General features: G+C 40.1%; 1 non-coding gene across 1 annotated transcript; it reads left to right on the forward strand.

Moving 5' to 3' along the window:
• Nucleotides 1-20,873: 20,873 nt before the first annotated feature.
• On the forward strand, nt 20,874-20,979 carry LOC134368793 (U6 spliceosomal RNA). Its single transcript, XR_010022498.1, has one exon. It is a non-coding gene; the product is annotated as a U6 spliceosomal RNA (small nuclear RNA).
• The last annotated feature ends 1,829 nt before the right edge of the window (nt 20,980-22,808 follow it).

A 22,808-nucleotide genomic window follows, 5' to 3' on the forward strand; every position in this document is an offset into this window, starting at 1 on the left:
ATCTGTTCACTTGTTGCATCAACTACAAGGAATTGTAATTGTTGTGTCTTCTTCCCTCCCCCCAATTTATTTGTGTATGTATTTATTTTTAGCTCCCACAAATAAGTGAGAACATGTGATATTTCTCTTTCTGTGCCTGACGCGTTTCACTTAATTTAATTCTCTCTAGGTCCATCCGTGTTGCTGCAAATAGCAGTATTTCATTCTTTTTTATAGCAGAGTAGTATTACAATATGGAGGTATACCACATTTTCCATATCCACTCATCTGATGATGGACATTTGGGCTGGTTCCAACTCTTAGCTATTGTAAATAGTGCTGCAATGAACTTTGGAGAACAGGTATACCTTCAACTTGATGATTTCCATTCCTCTGGGTATATTCCCAGCAGTGAGATAGCTGGGCTGTTGCTTTGCCCACCACAGATTTGTTACCCCATTTCCCCTGGGTGATGGAGATGAGAAGGATTACTCAAAGCCCATCTCTTCTGAGCAGTGAGAGACCCAGAAGTGGTTAATCTCCCGCTGGAACCCTTAAGTGAGAGGCAACACTTTCTTGGGAAATTAACCCCGAATTGGGGTTCTCTAACTGCATTTATTTTCCAGACCGGGAAGTTACAGGAGAGAACATAGGTGGGGTTATAGTTTAACAATATAGGCTGGTAACTTTCAGTGAAACAAGCCAGCTGACATTCCAGTAGACTATTAAGTGATCTTACAGCAATTTCTCCATATCTTTACATAACAATCAGTAACTACTCTGTTTTTGAGCCAGCAACCTTGCTGTACCAGAAAACTTTATCTTACACCAGAGACTTTATAGCCTGAGGAAAATTTCTAGTCTTCGACAAGGTCAATATTTGAAACTGCAAGGGTTTGGAAAACCAGGCCCTGTGAAGTACATTTGCTTTATGAATATTCCACATCATGTCTGGGTCCTTCAGTATTGGGTCCATGTATATTATGACTGTTATGTCTTCTAGGTGGATAGATACTTTTTATTGCAGTTTTATTATTTTTTATTTATTTATTTTTAAATATGTTTATTTTGTCAATATACAATGGGGTTGATTATTGTGGCCCATTACCGAAAAATCCCTCCCTCCTCCATTTAGCCATCCATTCCAACAACCTCATATCTGTTCACTTGTCATATCAACTTCAAGGAATTGTAATTGTTGTGTCTTCTTCCCTCCACCCACAATTTGTTTGCGTACTTATTTATTTATTTTTAGCTCCCACAAATAAGTGAGCACAAGTGATATTTCTCTTTCTGTGCCTCACTCCTTCCACTTAATATAAGGTAATCCATGTTGCTGCAAATGGCAGTATTTCATTCTTTTTTATAGCAGAGCATTATTCCAATGTGGAGGTATACCACATTTTCCATATCCACTCATCTGATGATGGATATTTAGGCTGGATCCAACTCTTAGCTATTGTAAATAGTGCTGCAATGAACTTTGGAGAACAGGTATACCTTTGACCTGATGATTTCCATTCCTCTGGGTATATTCCCAGTACTGGGATTGCTGGGTCATATGGTAGATCAACCTGCAATTGTTAGAAGAACCTCCAAACCATTTTCCATAGAGGCTGCACCATTTTGCAGTCCCACCAACAATGCAGGAGAGTTTCTTTTTCTCCACAACATTGCCAGCATTTATCATTCACAGTCTTTTGTATATTAGCCATCCTAACTGGGGTGAGGTGGTATCTCAGTGTGGTTTTGATTTGCATTTCCCAAATGCTGAGTGATGTTGAGCATTTTTTCATGTGTCTGTTGGCCTTTCATGTATCTTCCTTCGAGATGTGCCTATTTAGCTCTCTTGCCTGTTTTTTAATTGGGTTACTTGTTTTTTCTCGTAAAGTTGATTCAGTTCCTCGTATATTCTAGATATTAATCCTTTCTCAGATGTATATTTTCCAAATATTTTCTCCCATGCTGTTGGTTGCCTTTTAATGCTGTTAATTGTTTCTTTTGCTGTGCAGAATATTTTTAACTTGATATAATCCAATTAATTTATTTTTACTTTGGTTGCCCATGCTTTTGGGGTCATATTCATGAAGTCTGGACCCAGTCCTACCTCCTGAAGTGTTTCTCCTGTGTTTTCCTTAAGAAGATTTATTGTTTCAAGGTGTATATATAATTCTTTTATTCTTTTTGAGTTGATTTTGATATATGGTGAGAGGTATGGGTCTAGTTTCATTCTCATACATATGGATTTCTAGTTATCCCAGCACCATTTACAGAAGAGTCATTCCTTTCCCCACTGTATAGGCTTGGTGCCTTTGTCAAAGATCAGGTGGCTGTAGGTGTGGGGGTTGATTTCCGTATTCTCTATTCTATTCCATTGTTCAGTGTGACTGTTTTTATGCCAGTAACATGCTGTTTTGGTTATTACAGCTCCATAGTATACTTTAACGTAAGGTCGTCTTATGCCTCCAGCGTCATTATTATTATTATTTTTTGACCAGATTTCTTTGGCTATTCAAGAACTTTTGTTATTCTATATAAATATCTGGCTTGTTCTTTCCATATCTGAGAAAAATGTCATTGGAATTCTCTGGGGTTTGCATTGAATTTGTATATCACTTTGGGTAGTATGGACATTTTCACAATGTAGATTCTTCCAATAAAAGAGCATGGGATATGTTTCCATCTTCCTGTATCCTCTTTAATTTCTCTCAGCAGTGATTTGCAGTTCTCATTATAGAGATTTTTCACATTCTTGGTTAAGTCAATTCCTAAGTATTTTATTTTTTTGGTGGCTATTGTAAATGGGCTAGCTTTCTTGATTTCTCTTTTTGCATGTTCACTATTGGAAAATAGAAATGCTACTGATTTTGGTGCGCTGATTTTGTACCCTGCTACATTGCTGAAATCATTTATAAACTCCAAGAGTTTTTTTGTAGAGGCTTTAGGCTGTTCAATATATGGGATCATGTCATCTGCAAACAGGGACAGTTTGACTTCATCTTTTCCAATCTGGATGCCCCTTATTTCCTTCTCTTCTCTGATTGCTCTGGCTAGTACTTCCAAAACTATGTTGAATAGGAGTGGTGAGAGTGGGCATCCTTGTCTAGTTCCTCTTCTTAAAGGAAAACGTTTGAGCTTTTCCCCATTCAGGATGATATTGGCAGTGGGTTTATCATATATGGCTTTAACTATGTTGAGATACTTTCCATCTATACCTAACTTGTAGAGAGTCTCTATCATGAATGAGCATCGAATTTTATCAAATGCCTTTTCAGCATTTACAGAGATGATCATATGGTCCTTGTGTTTGATTTTATTGATATGCTGCATCACATTTATTGATTAGCATATGTTGAACCAACCTTGCATCCCTGGGATGAATCCTACTTAATCATCGCATATAATTTTGCATATGTGGTGCTGTATTATGCTATCTAGCATTTTACTGAGGATTTTTGCATCTGTATTCTTCAAGGATATTGGCCTGTAGTTTCTTTTTTGGTTGAATCTTTACCTGGTTTTGGTATCAGGGTGGTGTTTTCTTCACAGAATGAGTTTGGGGGAATTGCCTCTATTTCAATCTTTTGGAATAGCGTGTAGAGAATAGGTGTCAATTCCTCTTCGAAAGTTTGATAGAATTCAGCTGTGAATCCATCTGTTCCTGGGCTTTCCTTTGTTGGGAGCCTTCTGATAATAGCTTCAATCTCTTTTATTGTTATTGGTCTGTTTAGATTTTCTTCATCTTCTTGGCTCAGTTTTGGTAGTTTGTGTGTGTTCAGAAATTTGCCCATTCCCTCCAGATTTTCAAGTTTGTTGGCATGTAGTTGTTTATTGTAGCCTCTAATGATTACTTGTATTTCAGAGGTATCAGTTGTAATATCACCTTGTTTGTGTCTAATTTTTGTTATTTGGGTCTTCTCTCTTCGTTTTTCAGTTAGTCGTGCTAATTGTTTGTCAATTTTTTTTATTTTTCAAAAAACCAACCTTTTGATTCATTGATCATTTGTATTGTTTTTTGGGTTTTAATTTCATTAAATTCTGCTCTGATCTTAATGATTTCTTTCCATCTGCTAACTTTGGGTTTGGATTGTTCTTGTTTTTCTAGTTCTTTAAGGTGAAGTGCTAGGTTGTTCACTTGCCATCTTTCCATTCTTCTGAAGTAAGCATTTAATGTGATAAATTTCTTCCTTAGTAGTGCTTTTGCAGTATCCCACAGGTTTTGTTATGATGTATCATTGTTTTCATTAGTTTCAATAAATTTTTTGATTTCCTGTTTGATTTCTTCTTGGACCCATATGTCATTAAGTAGAATGCTGTTTAATTTCCATGTGTTTCTATTGTTTCCAGAATTTCATTTCTTATTGATTTCTAATTTTAATCTATTGTGGTCTGGAAAAATACATGTGGTAATGCTCATTTTTTTGAATTTGTCGAGCCTTCATTTGTGACCTAATATGTGATCTATCTTTGAGAATGGTCCATGTGCTGATGAGAAGAATGAATATTCTGAGGTTGTTGGATGGAATGTTCTGTAGATATCTGCCAAGTCCGATTGGTCTAGAGTGTTGTTCAGATCTTGTGTTTCTCTGCTGATTCTTTGCCTAGATGATCTGTCCAATACTGATAGGTGGGTGTTCAGGTCCCCTGCTATTATGGTATTAGTGTCTATTTCCTTCTTTAGGTCTAATAGAGTTTGCTTTATAAATCTGGCTGCTCCAAGATTTGGTGTGTATATATTTATGATTGTTATGTCTTCTTGTTGGATCAATCCTGTTATCACTATGTACTGGACCTCATTATCTCATTTTTTGGTTTTTCATTTAAAGTCATTTTTTCAGATGTATTAATAGCTACTCCAGCTCGTTTTACATTTCTGTTTGCATTGTAAATATTTTTCCATCCTTTCACTCTTAGTCTATGTGAGTCGTTATAGGTGAGGTGGGTCTATTGAAGAAAGCATATAGTTGGGTACTAGTTTTTAATCCAGTCAGCCAGTTTGTGTCTTTTGATTGGGGAATTTAAGAATGTTACATTAAGAGTTGCTATTGAAAAGTATTGATTTATTCCTAGCATTTTATTGATTTTTGTTTGGATGTCTTAAGTGTCTTTTGTTCCTTTCTTTCTGATTTACTGTTTGTCTTCTGTATTTGTTGGTTCCCTGAGTTACAAACTGTTTTTTTTTTCTCTCTTCATTATTGGCACTTTTATTTTACTAGTGGGTTTTGATTTTTCTTGAGTTTTAATGGCACTGGTAGTTATTTTTCAGGTACCAAACCCAGTACTCCCTTGACAATTTCTTGTAAGGGTGGTTGCATGGTAGTGAACTCCCCCAGTTTTTGTTTGTCTGAGAAATATATTATTTGCCCTTCATTTCAGAAGGATAGCCTTGCGGGGTAGAGTATTCTTGGCTGGCAATCTCTGTCTTTTAGTATTTTGAATATATCATACCATTCCTTTCTGGCTTTAATTTGGGTTGTGAGGAAAAGTCTGATGTTAGTCTGATTGGGGCTCCCTTATAGGTGATTTCATGCTTCTCTCTCACAGCTTTTAAGATTCTCTCTTTGTCTTTGAGTTTTGCCCGTTTGACTACAACATGTTTTGGGGAAGACCTTTTAGGGTTGAATACAGTTGGGGATCTTGGAGCTTCCTCAATCTGAAGATCTGTGTCTTTTCCTATACCTGGGAAGTTTTCTGCCCCTATTTTGTTGAATATGTTTTCTATGCAATCTCCTTTTTCCTCCCCTTCTGGATTACCCAAGACTTGAATATTTGAGTACTTAATGTTGTCTGATATCTCTCTTAGATTTTCTTCAATGTTTTTAATTCTTTTTTCTTTTCTTTTTTGTTTTTTCTTTCTTTCTTTATTTTTTTTGTCTGCCTGTGTTATTTCAAACAGCCCATCTTCAAGGTCAGAAGTTCTCTCTTCTGCTTCTGCAAGCCTGCTGGTTAAACTCTCTGTTGTGTTTTTTGTTTCATTGAATGAATTCTTCAGCTCAGCAAGCTCTCCTACATTCTTTTTCAGGGCATTGATTTCCTTGTACATTTCTTCTTTCAGGTCCTGTATACTTTTCCTCATTTCATCGTGTTGTCTAGCTGAGTTTTCTTGTATCTCCTTTTGTTTTCTTAGAATTATCACTCAGAATTCCTTGTCAGACATTTCAAGGGCTTCTTGTTCTATCATAACCTTTGGTGGTGTACTTTCTTGATTTTTCATATTTCTGGTAATCTTTCCTTTGATGTTTAGTCATTGTGACAAGGGATTTCACGGTCCACTGGTTTGACACTATTGTCTGTCTAAGATGCTGCTGGGGCTGCCAATTTGTCACAGCTGCCTCAGTGTCTGCTCGGTCGCCCACTGGCGCCTTGGATGCATGGTTGCCTCAGGTGTTGGGCCTCTCTGGGGAGGTGCCTCTCTGGTCAGCATGCACTCGGCCGGCCTGGGGATGGAGCCTGGTGGTGGCCAGGCCTACCTCTGGATAGATCCTTTTGTCATTGTATAGTGGCCTTCTTTGTGCTGGCACTTCCCTCCGGGTCCAATGAGAGAGTGTTTGCCTGCATTACAGGGGTCTCCTCTGCTCACTGCCGGGCCTGGTGCTTCCCTCCAGGTCCAGGGAGGAGTCGCCTGCCCAGCTTGGGTCTCCTAGGCTCACTTCAGCATTGTGGGCCGTGGGGGCTTTTGCTTCCCACTGGGCCCAAGGGGGAGTGGTCACATGCCCCGCTCAGGTTTCTTAGCTCACCTTGGTGGGGTGGGCCACAGGGGCTGGTCCGTCCCTCCAGGTCCAAGATGGGAGGGGTTGCCTGCGCCATACATTTCTCCAAGTCTCATTTCAGCAGGGCGGGCCATGGGGGCTGGTGCTTCCTTCTGGGTCCAAGGGGGACGGGGCTCGGTGGGGCCTACATCTTTAATATTCTTGCACAAGGCTACCTGAATTGCCTGGATATGTGCCATCAGTGGACAGGCTGTGACTTAAAATATGTTTCTCTCCCAAAGGAAGCACTATGTTTTCACTATGTTGATGATAACCCCTTGGTGGGCACAAACAAGGTGCAATCCTGTTAACCGACATGTGGCAACATGGCTGGGCCACTAACATGGACAAGGTACAAAGACCTAGTACCCAAGTGAAGTTCCTGGGTACAATCTCATAAGGGAAATGACATCTCCTTCCAGAGGAAATGACTGTCAAGTTTTTGGCCCTCACCTCTCCCAAGAAATAAGAAGGCCCATAGCTGGGACTATTTGGCTACAGGAACTCTCACATTGCCCTTGTGGGAATCTTGATGGCACCTATGTACCAGGTTAACAAAAAGGCTGCTATATTTGAGTGAGGCCCTGATGAACAGGACGTCCTGGAGGCCCATATAAAGGTGGTTCTGAGGTCTCTTCCCCTGGGTCCCTTGATTCACATTTGAGTAACAGCTCTCGGTAATCTGTCTGTTCACTGATTAGAGCCTATGGCAGAAAGACACTGCCACAAGTCAGAGACACCCATTGAACTTTTGCAGCCATAAGCTCCCAGAGTCCGGTGAATGTTACACACCCTTTGGGACACAACTATTGGTCTATTAATGGGTCTTGGTGGATACTGAACACATGACTCATTCATGGGAAGTAATTTTATGACCAGAAATCCAAACAATGTTTAGGTACAAGCAGAGGCCTCAAATTGCCAGGTTAGGGAAACTCAAGAATCTTCTCTAGTAAATTTGAAATGGTTCATACAAGAGTGGGTGAAAAACAGCTGGGCTAGGGTCTTGCAGCTCCATAAAAAGATCTCAGAAGCACCCTTTTACTTCATTGGCATATTGTCCAATAAGCCGTTGCCTCCACTGTTCTAATGGGGGGCCCAGATATAGAGACCTCCTTGAATGTATGGGAACCTGGTTAACTTCTACAGGTCTGGAATGGGGCGCAGCTCCCGTTGAATCTGATAGATACCTGTCTCCTACTGAGTGCAGTAAAAAAATGTGCAGAACAATGCACTATGGATGGCTATCCAGCCACCCCAACAAAGGAACCCTGCTACATTTTCACTGACACATGTGGCTTGACCATTTAATAGGGCTGCCGGCAAGTCTTGGACTGTAATACAAAGCAAGCCTCCTGTGAAGATGAGACATTTGAGTGAGAATTGGTCTGTTGTAAATAAGCTTTCATTTATTTTTTTAACCCCTGTGGCTGCTTACCAGTAAGTTTCCTACACTGATAAGGGGGCATAAAGCAAACGAGCAGACTGTGCTCCTCAGCTAAGCATACAAATTCAATAGTCTTCTACCCCAGAGCAAGAAGATGTGCAACTAATCATCTCCTGGATCCATGAGAAGAAAGTCCATGGAAATTCATACCCTGTCCTAGACTGGGCTAACATGCTGAGACTGCTACTGTCATCAGAAGATGCTTGAAGAGCATGGAAAAGCTGTACAACCTGCCAGACCCTGGACAAGGTTAAAAATACTGCCCAGGAAAGGATTCTCCAAGCCAATAAACCAGGACATTCTTGGCAGGTGGGTAACATTGTGTCTCTTGTTCCATGCAGAGGGTTTTGCTGTATCCTGACTGTAGCTGACATATTCTTCAGGTTTGGCCTAGCCATCTTCATCTGTTCCACTGACTCAGGCCACACTGTCCAGACCCTGCAAGCTAGTATTTGAATATTTGGTTTTTGTACACTGTTTTCTAAGCACTCCACATCTGATCTGTGACTCAAGCCAAACATCAATGAGCGCAAACCTGGCGTATATATGATGGACTCTTCATGCTGCATATCACCACCAAGCTGCAGGGTTGATTAAGCATTTTAATGGACAATCGAAAGACAGGCTTAAGCAGCTCTTGGGAGGGGACAAGTTGACTTCAGCCTGAACTACACATCTTCGGTGAGCAGTCTAGGGTCTCAATGTAACAATTCCCTAAAAGGACATTTCTCATTTGGAGCATATGATTGATCAGACTATTTGCCTCCTTCCCTGAAATGTATACCCTTGTTTTGCATTTGTTGACACCTTATTCTCTGTGGGGAAAGTTTCAAGGACCCTCCATTCCCTTCATCCTCTTTTGGGAAGCTCAACTAGATGGAAAAATAAAAATAGCAATTAAACAGTGAGGGCTGGGAGATCATAACTTCATTCTTTCATTTATCCTCTGTGTAGAATGCATGGATTTTTGCCTACAGGAACTTGAAGATAATAACCATCAATTTGAGGTTTCTAGTTTATTTTTATCAAAGTGGCTCTGCTGATTTGCTTATAGAATGTGTATAAATATATAGTGTAACACTTTTATTGAGTCACAAGAGGACCCAAATCAGAAGATTTGGTTTCATCACCCTGGAGATGGATTGTACATAGCAGACTGCCCATGTCACAGACAATGGAAAAAGGTCCCCCCCAGCTGATAGGATGTAAGTACAATCAGACATGTAAGATGGGAGATGGAGGAGGTGGAAATCTAACTTCTCTTCTCTTATTCTGTAGGGTGGCTTTGCGACTTGCAGCTTGTCAAATTCATTGATACACTTCTCTCAGGCAGTGCCACTACTCTAAATTTGACCAACTCTTGGGTATATCACATATCACCAGACCCCACAAATAAACATCTGATTACCTAGCCAGTGAATACGGTGAGTAAAAATTTCCTTAAACGTGGACATTTCTGGTATCTTGGGTACACCAACCTTATTCATCTGGACCTAATGTGTTGCTACAACTGGATTCTGACACTGCAGGAGCAAAATGCCACTCTAGATGTCAACTCACTATTGTCAAACATGGGGGTAACGGAAACATCTGGAAAAAGAGGTATGAAACCTGCCATTCGAGCAACTCGAGGCCTTCTCTTTCCCTGTACTTGCCCCTGCTTTAGGGAAACCTTTCAATTCCACTCAAGAACTCTGCCCTCTGGAACGGACTTCTGGCTGCTTGGTCCCAGTTGTTGTCAATGACTCCAATAGTCTCAGTGCTGTGTTCACCTACTCAGGGTATTATTTCTTTTGTGAAAATTCTTCACCTGCCTCCCTCCTACCAATGTAACATGACGTATAGGACATTATAAGAGACTTCCAAATATTGAAATCAGCCCCTCCCACTGAGCGTATCACACTATACCGAATAAGTTGGGAACTCCAAAACCAGGCAGACTCCGCTTACTTGGGAGAATTGCCAGGTGGTATTACCAACTCTCTGATCATTCATACACTGGGGGAGATTATTCCCACTTTTACTATCACTCAATTAGAAAAGTTTGTGTGTAACATGCCCTTGACCTTTGTTGAGGTCATTAGTGACACTACTTTAGCTTCAGAGGCACAATAGACTAGCTTCAATTCCTCAGCCCACATAGTGTTGAATAATCTCACAGCCCTTAACTTCCTGCTGACCTACCAGGGAGTGGTCTGTGTGATTTCCAACAACTAATGTTGCACCTGGATCAATAAAACTGGCAAAGTAGAACAGTCTTAGAAGCTTAGAAAAAAAGCTTTCTGGCTCCCTAAAGTAAATCTTGACAAACTATTGGGTATTTTTTCCTGGCTTGGAAACAGTTGGGGTTCATGGTTACATTCAATTCAATCTTCTAGGCAGGCCTTATCATCTGGCCTGAAGTGATTTTGACCATGTCCATGATCCTCTGTGGCCTCAGGCTAATTAATTTTTCACACAGCACCCCCAAAGTCAGAACCTTTAGGGTTCACGATGGGGTAGCCAATGTTTTCCAAATCAGGAGGAAAAGTTGAGGAGTCCAGCTCAAGACCAAAATCCTATGTGTGAATGTTCAGGCTGGACCATAGGCAAGTACAAATTATTTGGCAGACTCTGTGGGTAAAGCTGCCCTCTCCAAATCAGATTTGTTGCACAGATGATGCTAGCCTAGGCAACTCAACTCGGAAGCTTCCTTTTTGGAGGGGCAAGGGGTGAGGTCAGCCGAGACCTTTATCACACGCCTCTGCTGAGACCACAATTAGGGGGTCTTGCAGACTATTTATCTCTACTCTGATTCTGTATCATCAATATTTTTCTACTCCAAGTTTATCCCCTTCAGCCTGACCCCAGCCCCATGAGTCCATAAAACAATAGGAGCCTTTTGTTCATGGCTCTTTTTTTTTTTTTTTTCCCTCAGGGATCCTTCTGTATGATGCTGACATATGAGGGATCTTTAAAAAGCTTATGAAAAGATTCACATCATCTTTTAATTCTATTTTTACATGAACTGTTTGAAGTACCCTCATATCTGACCTTCACACCTGTTCCATTTCATAAGGAAAAAACTGGAAAACTGGGAAAGTTTTCTTTTTGGTCTCTTGCTTATACAATTACAGTAAGTGAAAAAAATATTAGTTTCCTTGGGTCACAGTAAAAAATGTATCACACACTGGGTGGCTTAGAAAGACCAGGACTTTATTGTCTCACATTTCTGGAGGGTAGAAGTCTGAAATCAATGTGTCAGCAGGACAATGTTTTCTCTGAAACCTATAGAGATCCTTTCTTGCCTCTTCCTAGCTTCTGGTGGTTGTCCAGCAATCTCTGGAGTTCCTTGGCTTATAGATGCATTACTTCAACCCCGTCTCATAATGTTCTCCCTCTGTCTCTGCCTGTGTCTCTTCTCCTATTATAAGGATATCAGAGTGTATATTTAAATCCTTAATCCATTTTGAGTTGATTTTAGTATACGGTGAGAGGTATGGATCTAGTTTTATTCTCCTGCATATGGATATCCAGTTATCCCAGCACCATTTGCTGAAGAGGCAGTCCCTTCCCCAGTGAATAGGCTTGGTGCCTTTGTCAAAGATCAGATGGCAGTAAGTGTGTGGGTTGATTTCTGGATTCTCTATTCTGTTCCATTGATCAGTGTGTCTGTTTTTATGCCAGTACCATACTGTTTTGGTTATTATAGCTTTGTAGTATAGCTTAAAGTCAGGTAGTGTTATGCCTCCAGCTTTATTTTTTTTGCTCAGCATTGCTTTTGCTATGCATGGTCTTTTATTATTCCATATAAATGTCTGGATAGTTTTTTCCATTTCTGAGAAAAATGTCTTGGGAATTTTGATGGGGATTGCATTGAATTTGTATATCACTTTGGGTAGTATGGACATTTTCACTATGTTGATTCTTCCAATCCAAGAGCATGGGATATCTTTCCATCTTCTTGTATCCTCTCTAATTTCTCTCAGCAGTGGTTTGTAGTTCCGGTGGTAGAGTAGTTCTCTATATCGATGGAGGTGATGGTTCCATAGGTATACTCATGTGAACAAATTACATAGAATTATATACACATTGTTGTACCAATGTCAATTTCCTAATTTTGATATTGTACTATAGTTATGTAAGATATAATCATTGGGAGAAAATGGACGAAGGATACACTGGATCTTTGTATTGTCTTTGCAAAATTCTGTGAATCTATAATTATTTCCAAATAACAAGTGAGAAAAAAAAATAATAATAACAATAATAATTTTTAAAAAAGGATATCAGACATACTGGATTAGGGGCTCATGCTATTTTAATGTGACCTTATTTTAACTTAATTAATTCCACCTGCAATGACCATATTTCCTAATAAGATCACATTCTGAGATACTGGGGTTTAGTACTGGAATACTAAATATAACGGGGCAGGCATAGGATAGACATTCCCTTTTCATGAGAGAGAAATTAAAAGAAGAAAAAGGATCACTGGTCACAAGCAAGTCTTAAACCTAGCAGGAAAAATCCCATTAGTTCTTAATGCATGAAAATAATCCTCGTTAGCTTGATGCTCTGGTCCTCCAGGCCCACCAGGGTGGTGGCCCACCCCCTTGGTGCTGGGTGGTAGCACAGCCCTCTCTTCCTGGGAGCAACAACCCTACCCTGTGGAACTAAGGAGGCAATGGCTCCTCCCCCAAGGGTCTGTGGTAGCAGCAGCAGGCCCCTTTACTGATTAACTTCCCTCAGGATCATTCTTTCTTTTTCTTGAATGACAACATATGTTCACAGCTGAAGAGGCCTATTGGCCTATTTCCTGTTTACAGACTCCCAGAAGTCCGACAGCCTTTCTTCATCTGATATTTTCTCTGCCTTCTTCAGTCCAATATGGCAGTTTTCCTGGTGAGACGATTGATTTGATACACAAGCGACATGCCTAATCTCTTTAGCAAACACTTGTGTGTCACCTCTCCCCCAGGGTGATGGAGATGCAAAGGATTACTCAAAGCCCATCTCTTCTGAGCAGTGAGAGGCCCCAAAGTGGTTAATTTTCCAGGAACCCTCAAGAGAGAAGCATTCCTCGGAAAATGACACCGAACTAGGGTTCTCTGTCAGTATTTATTCTCCAAGCCAGAAAGTTATAGAAAAGGAACATAGGTGGTAACAAAAACAACAGTAAGATAATTGTCATGACAACAATCATTAGGTTTGGTTGCATCAAGGACATCTGCCATTAGAGCCAGCAATTTTGCTGTGTTACAATTCTTTATCTACAGCAGAGACTTTAGCCTGGGGAAAGTTTCCTGTCTTTCGCAAGTTTAACATTTCTATGTGTAATTTTAAAAAGTTGGGCTATACGTGAAATTACGGGGCCTTGGAAGCTAGGCCCTGTGAAATACATTTGCTTTATAAATGTTAGTGTACTCCACATATCCCCCGTTTTTATTTTTTATTTTTATTTTTTAAAGAAAAAGCAAAAGCTATAGATCATGGTTTCACAGTTAAGACAAAAACATTTTGTTAAAGCAAAGTTAGTATCATTTTAGCATGGCAAGTCCTTTTAATTTATCCCAGATTGGGACTGATGATGTCATTGTCTCTCAGGGCTGTTGCATCAGCATCATTCCTGGTGATGTGAATTGGGGTGTTATTGCCAGTTGTTGAAACTCCAGGATGCGGTTCTGTTCCATGTAATAGTTGACTTTGAGTCCAGAGAGTTTGTTGGTGCTCACCCATCCAGGACATCACTGCTTCCAAAGCAGCTAATCTTTGTAAAACTCACTTGTGTCTTTAAAAAAAAACAGCTGTCTGGCCACACCCTTGGTGCTCTCTACAGAGCATGCTTTCTCACTTTACACAAGATGAATAGGCTGAGAATTTTTCAAATCTGCAAGTTCTGGATCCTTCTTTCCCAATAATTTCTTTTTCAATTTATCTCTTTCCTCTCACGTTTTACTATAAGCAGCAAGAAGAAACCAGGTTGTGACTTCAGCACTTTTCTTAGAAATCCTCTCAGTTAAATGCCCAGGTTCATCCCTTACAACTTTACTTTCCACCCAACATAACACAATTCCGCTATAATCTCTGCCACTTTATAACAAGGATCACCTTTATTATAGATTCCAATAACATGTTCCTCATTTTTTCTGAGACCTCACCAGAAGGATCTTTAACACTCCTATTTCTACCAACAGTCTCTTCAAGGAAATCTAGGCTTTTTCTATCAAGCATCTCAAAACTTTTTTGACCTCTACCAATTATCCAATTCCAAAGCCACTCACACATTTTTGGGTATTTGTTTCAGTTTCTTATGGTACTTCCCAGCACCAAAACCTGTGTTAGTCTCCAAGGCATGCCATAACAAAGTAGCACAAATTGTGTGGCTTAACACATGAGAAATTTATTGTTTCACAGTTCTGGAGGCTAGAAGTCTGAAATCAACGTATAAGATAAGCAGAACAATTTTCCCTCTGAAACCTACAGGGGAATCCTTATTTGCCTCTTTCTAGATTCTGGTGTTTGGCCAGTGATCATTGGTTTTCCTTGGCCTTTAGCTGCATCACTCCAATCCTCTGTCTTCTTGTAGTATTTTCTTTTTCTTTTTTTAAAATTAATCATTTTTATTATTACCATATTCATTATTACAAATCATGATTTTTCTTTATGCCCTTTACCTGACCTGTACCTCCCCTAAACCTCTCCCTCCCTCTCCCTATCTCCAGTAACCTTAGGTTTGTTCTCTCCTTATGAAAGTTTAATGAATTGTTCTCCTTCAGAAAGTTCAATGAAAAGTTCTAAGAATTCTTTCTTTCTTTCTTTCTTTCTTTCTTTCTTTCTTTCTTTCTTTCTTTCTTTCTTTCTTTCTTTCTTTCTTTCTTTCTTTCTTTCCTTCCTCCCTCCCTCCCTCCCTCCCTCCCTCCCTCCCTCCCTCCCTCCCTCCCTCCTTCCCTCCCTCCCTTCCTTCTTTTTTTCTTTATTTCTTAGTACTCATTTATAAGTGAGAATGTGTTGTATTTCTCTTTCCTAGTTTGGCTTATTTCACTTAACATATTTTTCTCCAGACTCATCCATGTTGCAGCAAATGGTGGGATTTCATTCCTCTTTATGGCTGGGTACAATTCTATTGTGTATATACATTTTCTGTATTCAGTCATCCACTGATGGACACTTAGGTCGGTTCCATATTTTGGCTATTGTAAATAGATCTGCAATGAACATGGGAGTGCAGGTATTCCTTCAATATGATGATTTCCTTTCCTTTGGCTATATGCCCAGTAGTGGGATTGCTGGATCATATGGTAGCGCTATCTGTAGTTGTTTGAGAAACTTCCATACTGTTTTCCACAATGGTTGTGCTAATTTACAGTCCCACCAACAGTGTAGAAGAGATTCCCTTTCCTTATATCCTCACCAACATTTGTTATTCTCAGTCTTTTTAATAATGGCCAGCCTGACTGGGGTGAGATAATATCTCAATGTGATTTTGATTAGCATTTGTCTGATGACTAGTGATGCTGCGCATTTTTAATGTACCTGTTGGCCATTTGTGTCTTCCTTTGAAAAGTGTCTGTTCATCTCCTTTGCCCATTTAATAAATGTATTATTTATTACTGTATAGTTGTTATAATTGTAACTATAAATAGTTTATGTATGTAAACTTTGTATATTCTGGATATTAATCCCTTATTGGATGTATAGGATGCAAATATTTTCTCCCATTTTATAGGTTGTCTTTCTGCTCTGTTGTTTCCTTTGCTGTGCAGAAGATTTTGAGTTTGATATAATCCCATTTATTTTTTCTTTTGTTGCTTGTGCTTTGGGGGTCTTCATCATAAAGTCTTTGCCCAGCCCTATGACCTGGAGTGTTTCCCCTATATGTTCCTTTAGTAATTTTATGGTTTCAGGTCTTGTATTTAAATCTTTAATCCATTTTGAGTTGATTTTCATATATGGTGAGAGGTACAGGTCCAGTTTCACTCTTCTGCGTATGGATGTCCAATTTTCCCAGCACAATTTATTGAAGAGGCAGACATTTCCCCAATGTATGTTCTTGCTGCCTTTGTCAAAGATCAGTTGACTGTAAGTATGTGGATTGACTCCTGAGTGTTCTATTCTGTTCCATTGATCCAAGTGTTTGTTGTTACGCCAGTACCATGCCATTTTGATTACAACAGCTTTGTAATATAATTTGAAGCCAGGTAGTGTTATGCCTCCGTTTTTGTTGTTGTTGTTTGTTTGTTTGTTTTGTTTTTTTCCTTATTATTGCTTTGGCAACTCAGGGTCTTTTGTTTTTTCATATGAATGTTTCTATTGCTTTTTCTATTTCTGTGAAGAATGTCATTGGTATTTTGATGAGAATTGCATTGAATCTATAGATTACATTGGGTAGAATGAACATTTTCATGAGGTTAATTCTTCCTGTCCAAGAACATAGTATGTCTTTCCATCTTTTTGAGCCCCCTTTACTTTCTTTCAGTGGTGTTTTGTAATCTCATTGTAGAGATCTTCTACTCCTTCCTTAAATTGATACCTAAGTATTTTATTTTTTGGATGACTATTTTAAATGTGCATGCTTTGTTTCTTTTTTTTCTATTTCTTCCTCTATCTCGGGGCTCATATCTTTACTTTGTTCTTTTTTTAAGGAAAAGAAAATGCAATTTTATTCATATTTTCTTTTACATTCTAGGGTGTTGTTGTGGAGCAGTTGGGTAGTTGGGCCGGAGAGGGAGAGGAAAGGAGAAAGAAATGTGGTGGAAGAAGGAGGAAGGAGGGGTGGGATCGAGGCCTGTGGCACCCCCCTCATTCCCACAGAGGAGTGTTGCTTTGTGTTTCTTTGCTCCCGGCAGAAGTGTCACCCCACTTCCCCTGGGTGAAGGAGATGCAAAGGATTACTCAAAGCCCATCTCTTCTGAGCAGTGAGAAGCCCCGAAGTGGTTAACTTCCCTGGAACCCTCCAGTAAGAGGCAGCCCTTCCTTGGGAAATTAACCCCGAATTGGGGTTCTCTTCCTGCATTTATTTTCCAACCAGGAAGTTTCAGAAAGAGAACATAGGTGGGATTATACTTTAACAATATAGGCTGGTAACTTTCCATGAAACAAGCCAGCTGACATTCCAGTAGACTACTAAGTGATCTTACAGCAATTTCTCCATATCTTTACATAACAATCAGTAACTAGTCTGGCTTTGAGCCAGCAACCTTGCTGTGCCACAAATCTTATCTTGCAACAGAGACTTATAGCCTGAGGAAAATTTCCAGTCCTCCACAAGGTCAATATTTGAAACTGCAAGACTTTGGAAAACCAGGCCCTGTGAGGTACATATGCTTTTTAGTATATTCCACAGAGGAGACCAGTGGGATTCCAGCAGTGGCTTTGGTCATTCCTGGGCTGCGTACAGATGTCAGGGTTGTGAGGCAAAAGCCCTCACCCCCCAATACCCCAGCTTGAGAACCTGGGGCCCTTCTTGCTGAAGCTTTGTGGTCATTGCTGGGCTGGCTGTGCATGTCAGGTGGGTGGCCAAAGCCCTCTGCCCCCCAGCGCCCTGGCTCTGGAGAGCCTGGGGTGCTTCCTGTGGCTGCTTGGTGGTCACCACTGGGCTGGCTGTGTGTGTTGGGGGGCAATGGCTGATGCACTCTTCCCCCACCCTCAGGACTGGGTGTGGGTGTCATGGGGCATTGCTAAGGCCCTGGACCACCCCCGCTTCCTGGCTAGGTAGCCCAGGGGGCTTCCAGTCCTTCTAGGTGTTATAGGTGTTCTTTGGTGCAATGATACCTTGACTAGCTAATATCAAACTTTGTCTCTGGTGGTGGGTACTTTGTTTTTTCTTTCACGTCTGTGTTGGATTCTTTGCTGTTCCCACCACTTACACTCTGTACTGGAACTAATTTGTTGTCCTTTGCTTACTTCTAAATTGGTGCACCTTCCTGTGGGGATCAGTACTTGAGCTCTGTGGTTGAGCTAAATTGCTGCCTTGCTGCTGTTTCCCTAGGGAAGGCTTTTTGTGCAGCTCAGGGTTTAATGGTTGGTTTTATAGGTGCTTCTGGCTCTCGTGTGATCAGGTGCACCTGAGTTGTGTAGAAACTCTGGTCTGGGCCCAACTCTTGTCATCAAACGGCACCCCATGCAATTCCACATTCCTGACCAGTCTCCTTTCAGTGGTCCTGCACCAATTGGGGGCCAGATCAGGTGTCCTTGCTGTACCCCACCATTCCCCCAGTGGGCCCATCTCCCCCACCACCTGTGCTGCAAACACTTCCCATGGGATGGGCCATGCTTTGGTCCCTTGCGATGACTCACTGGCCTCTGAGTGGCTCCGTTTTTCAATTGTAGTGGCTCCCTACTCCTATGGGGGTCCTTGGGAAGAAACCTATTAGTGGTCTTGCTGGCCTGGGGGCCACCAAGCCTCTCTTCTCCCCTGCTGTGTCTAAGCAACTTCCTTCGAAGGGCACAGCTGTGGCATTTACTGGCTCCTGCTCAATGCACTCAGTAGCTCCAGCCTGGAAGCAGCCAGGGGTCAAAACAATCAGAGCAGTTTTTTCTTTCTCTCATCTTGGCTTCACTACCACATGACCAGCCCTGGATAAATACTCAAGGGAGTCCCACATCCAGAATCTGTAAAATGATAGTCAATATCACAGATTCACAAGAAAGAGCAAAACCTACCATTAAAACCAAAATGCAAATGAGACAGAAAAAGAAGCTAAATCATGTCACCTCAAAAATCCAACTAACATTGAAGAAGAAAAATAAAGGAGGAAGAAAGGGACAAATGATGTTTAAAACATCTAAGCAAAAAGCAATATAATGACAGGACTAAAGCAATTCTTATCAATAACAACCCTATATGTAAATGGACTAAACTCCCCATTCAAAAGACACAGACTGACTAATTGCATTTAAGAAGCTAGATCCAACTCTATGCTGTCTTCAAGAGACCCACCTCACCTGTAAAGACAAACACGGACTAAAAGTGAAGGATGACAAAAGATATACCATGCAAATGGAAACCAAAACTGTGCAGGGGTAGGTATTCTTATATCAGATAAAGTAAACTTCAAAACAAAAACCAAAAAGAGGAAAAGAAGTGCATTATATAATGATAAAGGTATCTATGCAATCAGAGGACATAACAATCATAAATATGTATGCAACCAACAGTGGAGCACCTAGATAGGTAAAGCAAACACTTCTAGACCTAAAAAAAAAGATAGACCCAAATACAGTGATGGTGGGTGATGTGAAAACCCCTCTCTCAGTATTAGGCACATCTTTCAGGTGACAAACCAACAAAGAAACACAGCATTTAAACTACACTTTAGACTAATTGGTCCTGGCAGACATCTATGGAACACTTCATCCAACAACTAGAGAATATACATTCTTCTCATCAGCACATCGATCGTTCTTCAGGATAGACCACATACTACTAGATCACAAATCAAGTCTTTGCAAATTTTTAAAAATTGAAATTATCCCATGTATCTTTTCACATCACAATGTATTAAAACAGGAAATATATAACAAGCAAAATTCCGGAAACTACTCATGTGCATGGAGACTGAAAAATAGACTCCTGAATGACCTATGGGTCCAAGAAGAAATTAAACAGAAAATCAAAAAATTTGTTGAAACTAATGAGAATAAATATACATAATACCAAAACCTATGGGATACCACAAAAACAGTATGAACAGGGAAGTTTATCACAATAAATACTTACATGGCTTGGTGGGAGCCTGCACTCACCTGGGCACCATCTTGGATGGTGCTCATCTCCTCTGGGGCTAGGGTGGGAGCCTGTGCTCACCTAGGCACTGGCTCTGTCAGTTCATGGTATTTTCTCATTGTCTTTCTCTGTATCATTTCTCCTTTTAAAAATAAATTAGCTCTGTTGGATTAGGAACTGACCCTATTTCAGTTTGACCTCATCTTAACTAACTGCAACTTTGATGACCATGTTTTTTAGTAGGGTCATGTTTTGAAGTACTAAGTTTTAGAACTTCAACATCTTCCTTTGGAGGAACACAATTCAACCCACAACAAATGTCTTGACTGTTACTTTCAATTTGGCTCATTGTTTTAATTGACCAATTCGACATGTGGCAGGTGGCCTTTCTCTGAGCCAGTTCCTGACACCCCATATCAACAACTAAGTCGATAACTAAGAAAAAAGCTATAGTAAACAAAAGTACCATAGAAGTTTACATGCCTTAATAGTAAATATTAAATAATGCATAAAAAAGCAAAAGAAGATTAACAGAAGAACAAAAATGCCATTAGACACATAAAAAGCAAAGAATAGTATGGCAGCCGCAAAATTGATCATATTAACACTAGCATAAAGTGAGACTAGATTAAGCAATCCAATTAAGAGGTTAAAATGGACAAGTGGGTTATTTAAAAGATCTATATAAAGACTGTCTATAGGACAGAATTTTAGGTCTAAAGATACAAATAGATTGAAAGTAAAAGGATGAAAAAATAGATATCAGGCAAACTACAACAACAAGAAACCTGGAGTGCATATGCTATTATTAGACAAAATAGACATTAAAACAAAAATATTTGCAGAGATAATAGGATTACTTTACTATTATAAAAAGGTCAATCAATTCAAAAAATAAAACAATGATAAACTTACATGTACTTACGGAGCACCAGAACACATGAAGCAAAAACTGCAGTTTTAAAGGAGGAAATAGATAAACAACAATAATGTTTGCTTTGACACCACATATACTAAATTTGGAATAACACAGAGAAGATTAGTATGGTCCTCTGTGCAAGAATGTCCAGCAAATTTGTAAAGCATCCCATAATTTTATAGTGACTAAACTGAAAAATGTAACAAAAAGATTCAAAAGTAGGCTCACCCACCCAGAAGAAAGAATCAGTGACCTTCAGTTTAGGCCATTTGATATTATTCAGTAAGAGGGAAAAATAAAACATTTAAAATATGATAGAAGGCCTTCTGGAATTATGGGACACCATCAGGAGACCTGACTGTACGTAATATGAATTTAAGAATGGGGGCCGACCCCGTGGCTCACTCGGGAGAGTGAGGCACTGAGAGCGCAGTGGTGCTGGGAGTGCCGAGACCGCGGGTTTGGATCCTATATAGGGATGGCTGGTGTGCTTACTGGCTGAGCACGGTGTGGGTGACACCATACCATGGGTTGCAATCCCCTTACCAGTCACACACACACACACACACACACACACACACACACACACACACACAAAAAAAAAAAAAGAATGGGAAGAAATAAAAACAAGGCCATAAAGAATCTTTAAAAACATATTGACTGAAAACTCCTAATCTGGAGGAATATGGCAACATCCAGGTACGGGAAGTGCAGAAGTCTCCAATTAAACTTAACCCAGAGAGAAGTTCACCACGACACATAATAATCAAACTATTAAATATCAAAGACCAAACTTTCTGAAAGTGGCAAGAGATAAGAAACACGTCATGTACAAAGAAGTCCCAACACGACTATCAGTTTTCTCAGCAGAAACCTTACAGGCCAGAAAAAGTAAATGGTATTCTGAAAGTATTGAAGGGGGAAGAATCTTCCCCCCAAGAATGTTTTAAACAGCAAAGATGTCTTTCTGAAATAAATGAAAAATCAAAAGTTTCTAAGAAAAAACAAAAGTTACGGTAATTCATGACCGCCAGACTTCCTACAGAAACTGCTAAAGGGAGTTCTTTAAGGTAGAACAAAAGACTTCTAATTTATAACAGAAAGTTTACAAAACCAGAAAACTCAATTGTATAAGTAGTAGAGAGCCAAAGAGGAAAAAGTTGGAGGCCTCACACTTTCTGATTTCAAAATATACTACAAATCTACAGTAACTAAATCAGCATGATACTGGCAAGAAAACAGACACATGGACCAATGAACGAGAGAAGAGAACCCAGAATTATAGATGTATACTTACAGCAAACTGATGTGTGACAAAAGTGCCAAAAGCATACTCTGTGAAAAGGACAGCCTCTTCAATAAATGGTGCTGTGCAATCTGGATGTCCATGTGTAGCAGAATGAAATCAGACCCTTATCTCTCACCATATACAAAAATCAAATCAAAATGAGTTATAGATTAAATGTAAGACCCAAAACTATAAAATTTCTAGAAGAAAACTCAGAAGAAACACTCCAAGTTGTAGGGGTGGTCAAACATTTTATTAATAAGACCTCAAAACCACAGGCAACAAAACCACAAGCAAGCAAATGGGATTATATCAAACTTAAAAGTGAAGAATTGTGGGAATATTGTGGGCTATTTGAACCTGGGGTGTATTCCTCTCAGAGAAGACCAGAAGAGGACCACCACCACCAATTGCTCACTTGCAGATGACATTCTCAAGCCTAAGGACTGATGCCCATTTCCCACAGTGAACTTCACCCTGCCCACTGCTACTACCCACAGCAAGGCTCCTGATACTGCTGTTGCTGGCAACCATTCCCACCATCACTGTAGCACTAGCCAGACCAGCAGTACATCAGGATGTTGCCCTAGACACAGCACCAGCCAGCCTGGCTATGCATGGGAGTGAGCTACATAGCCATTTCCAGTGTGACTAACACACCCATCAACCATCTAGTCCATGGCTCTCATACCAGGAGACTGGCCATATGCATGACTCCC

This window comes from Cynocephalus volans, chromosome X (assembly GCF_027409185.1).
Source record: "Cynocephalus volans isolate mCynVol1 chromosome X, mCynVol1.pri, whole genome shotgun sequence".
NCBI classification, from domain to species: Eukaryota; Metazoa; Chordata; class Mammalia; order Dermoptera; family Cynocephalidae; genus Cynocephalus; species Cynocephalus volans.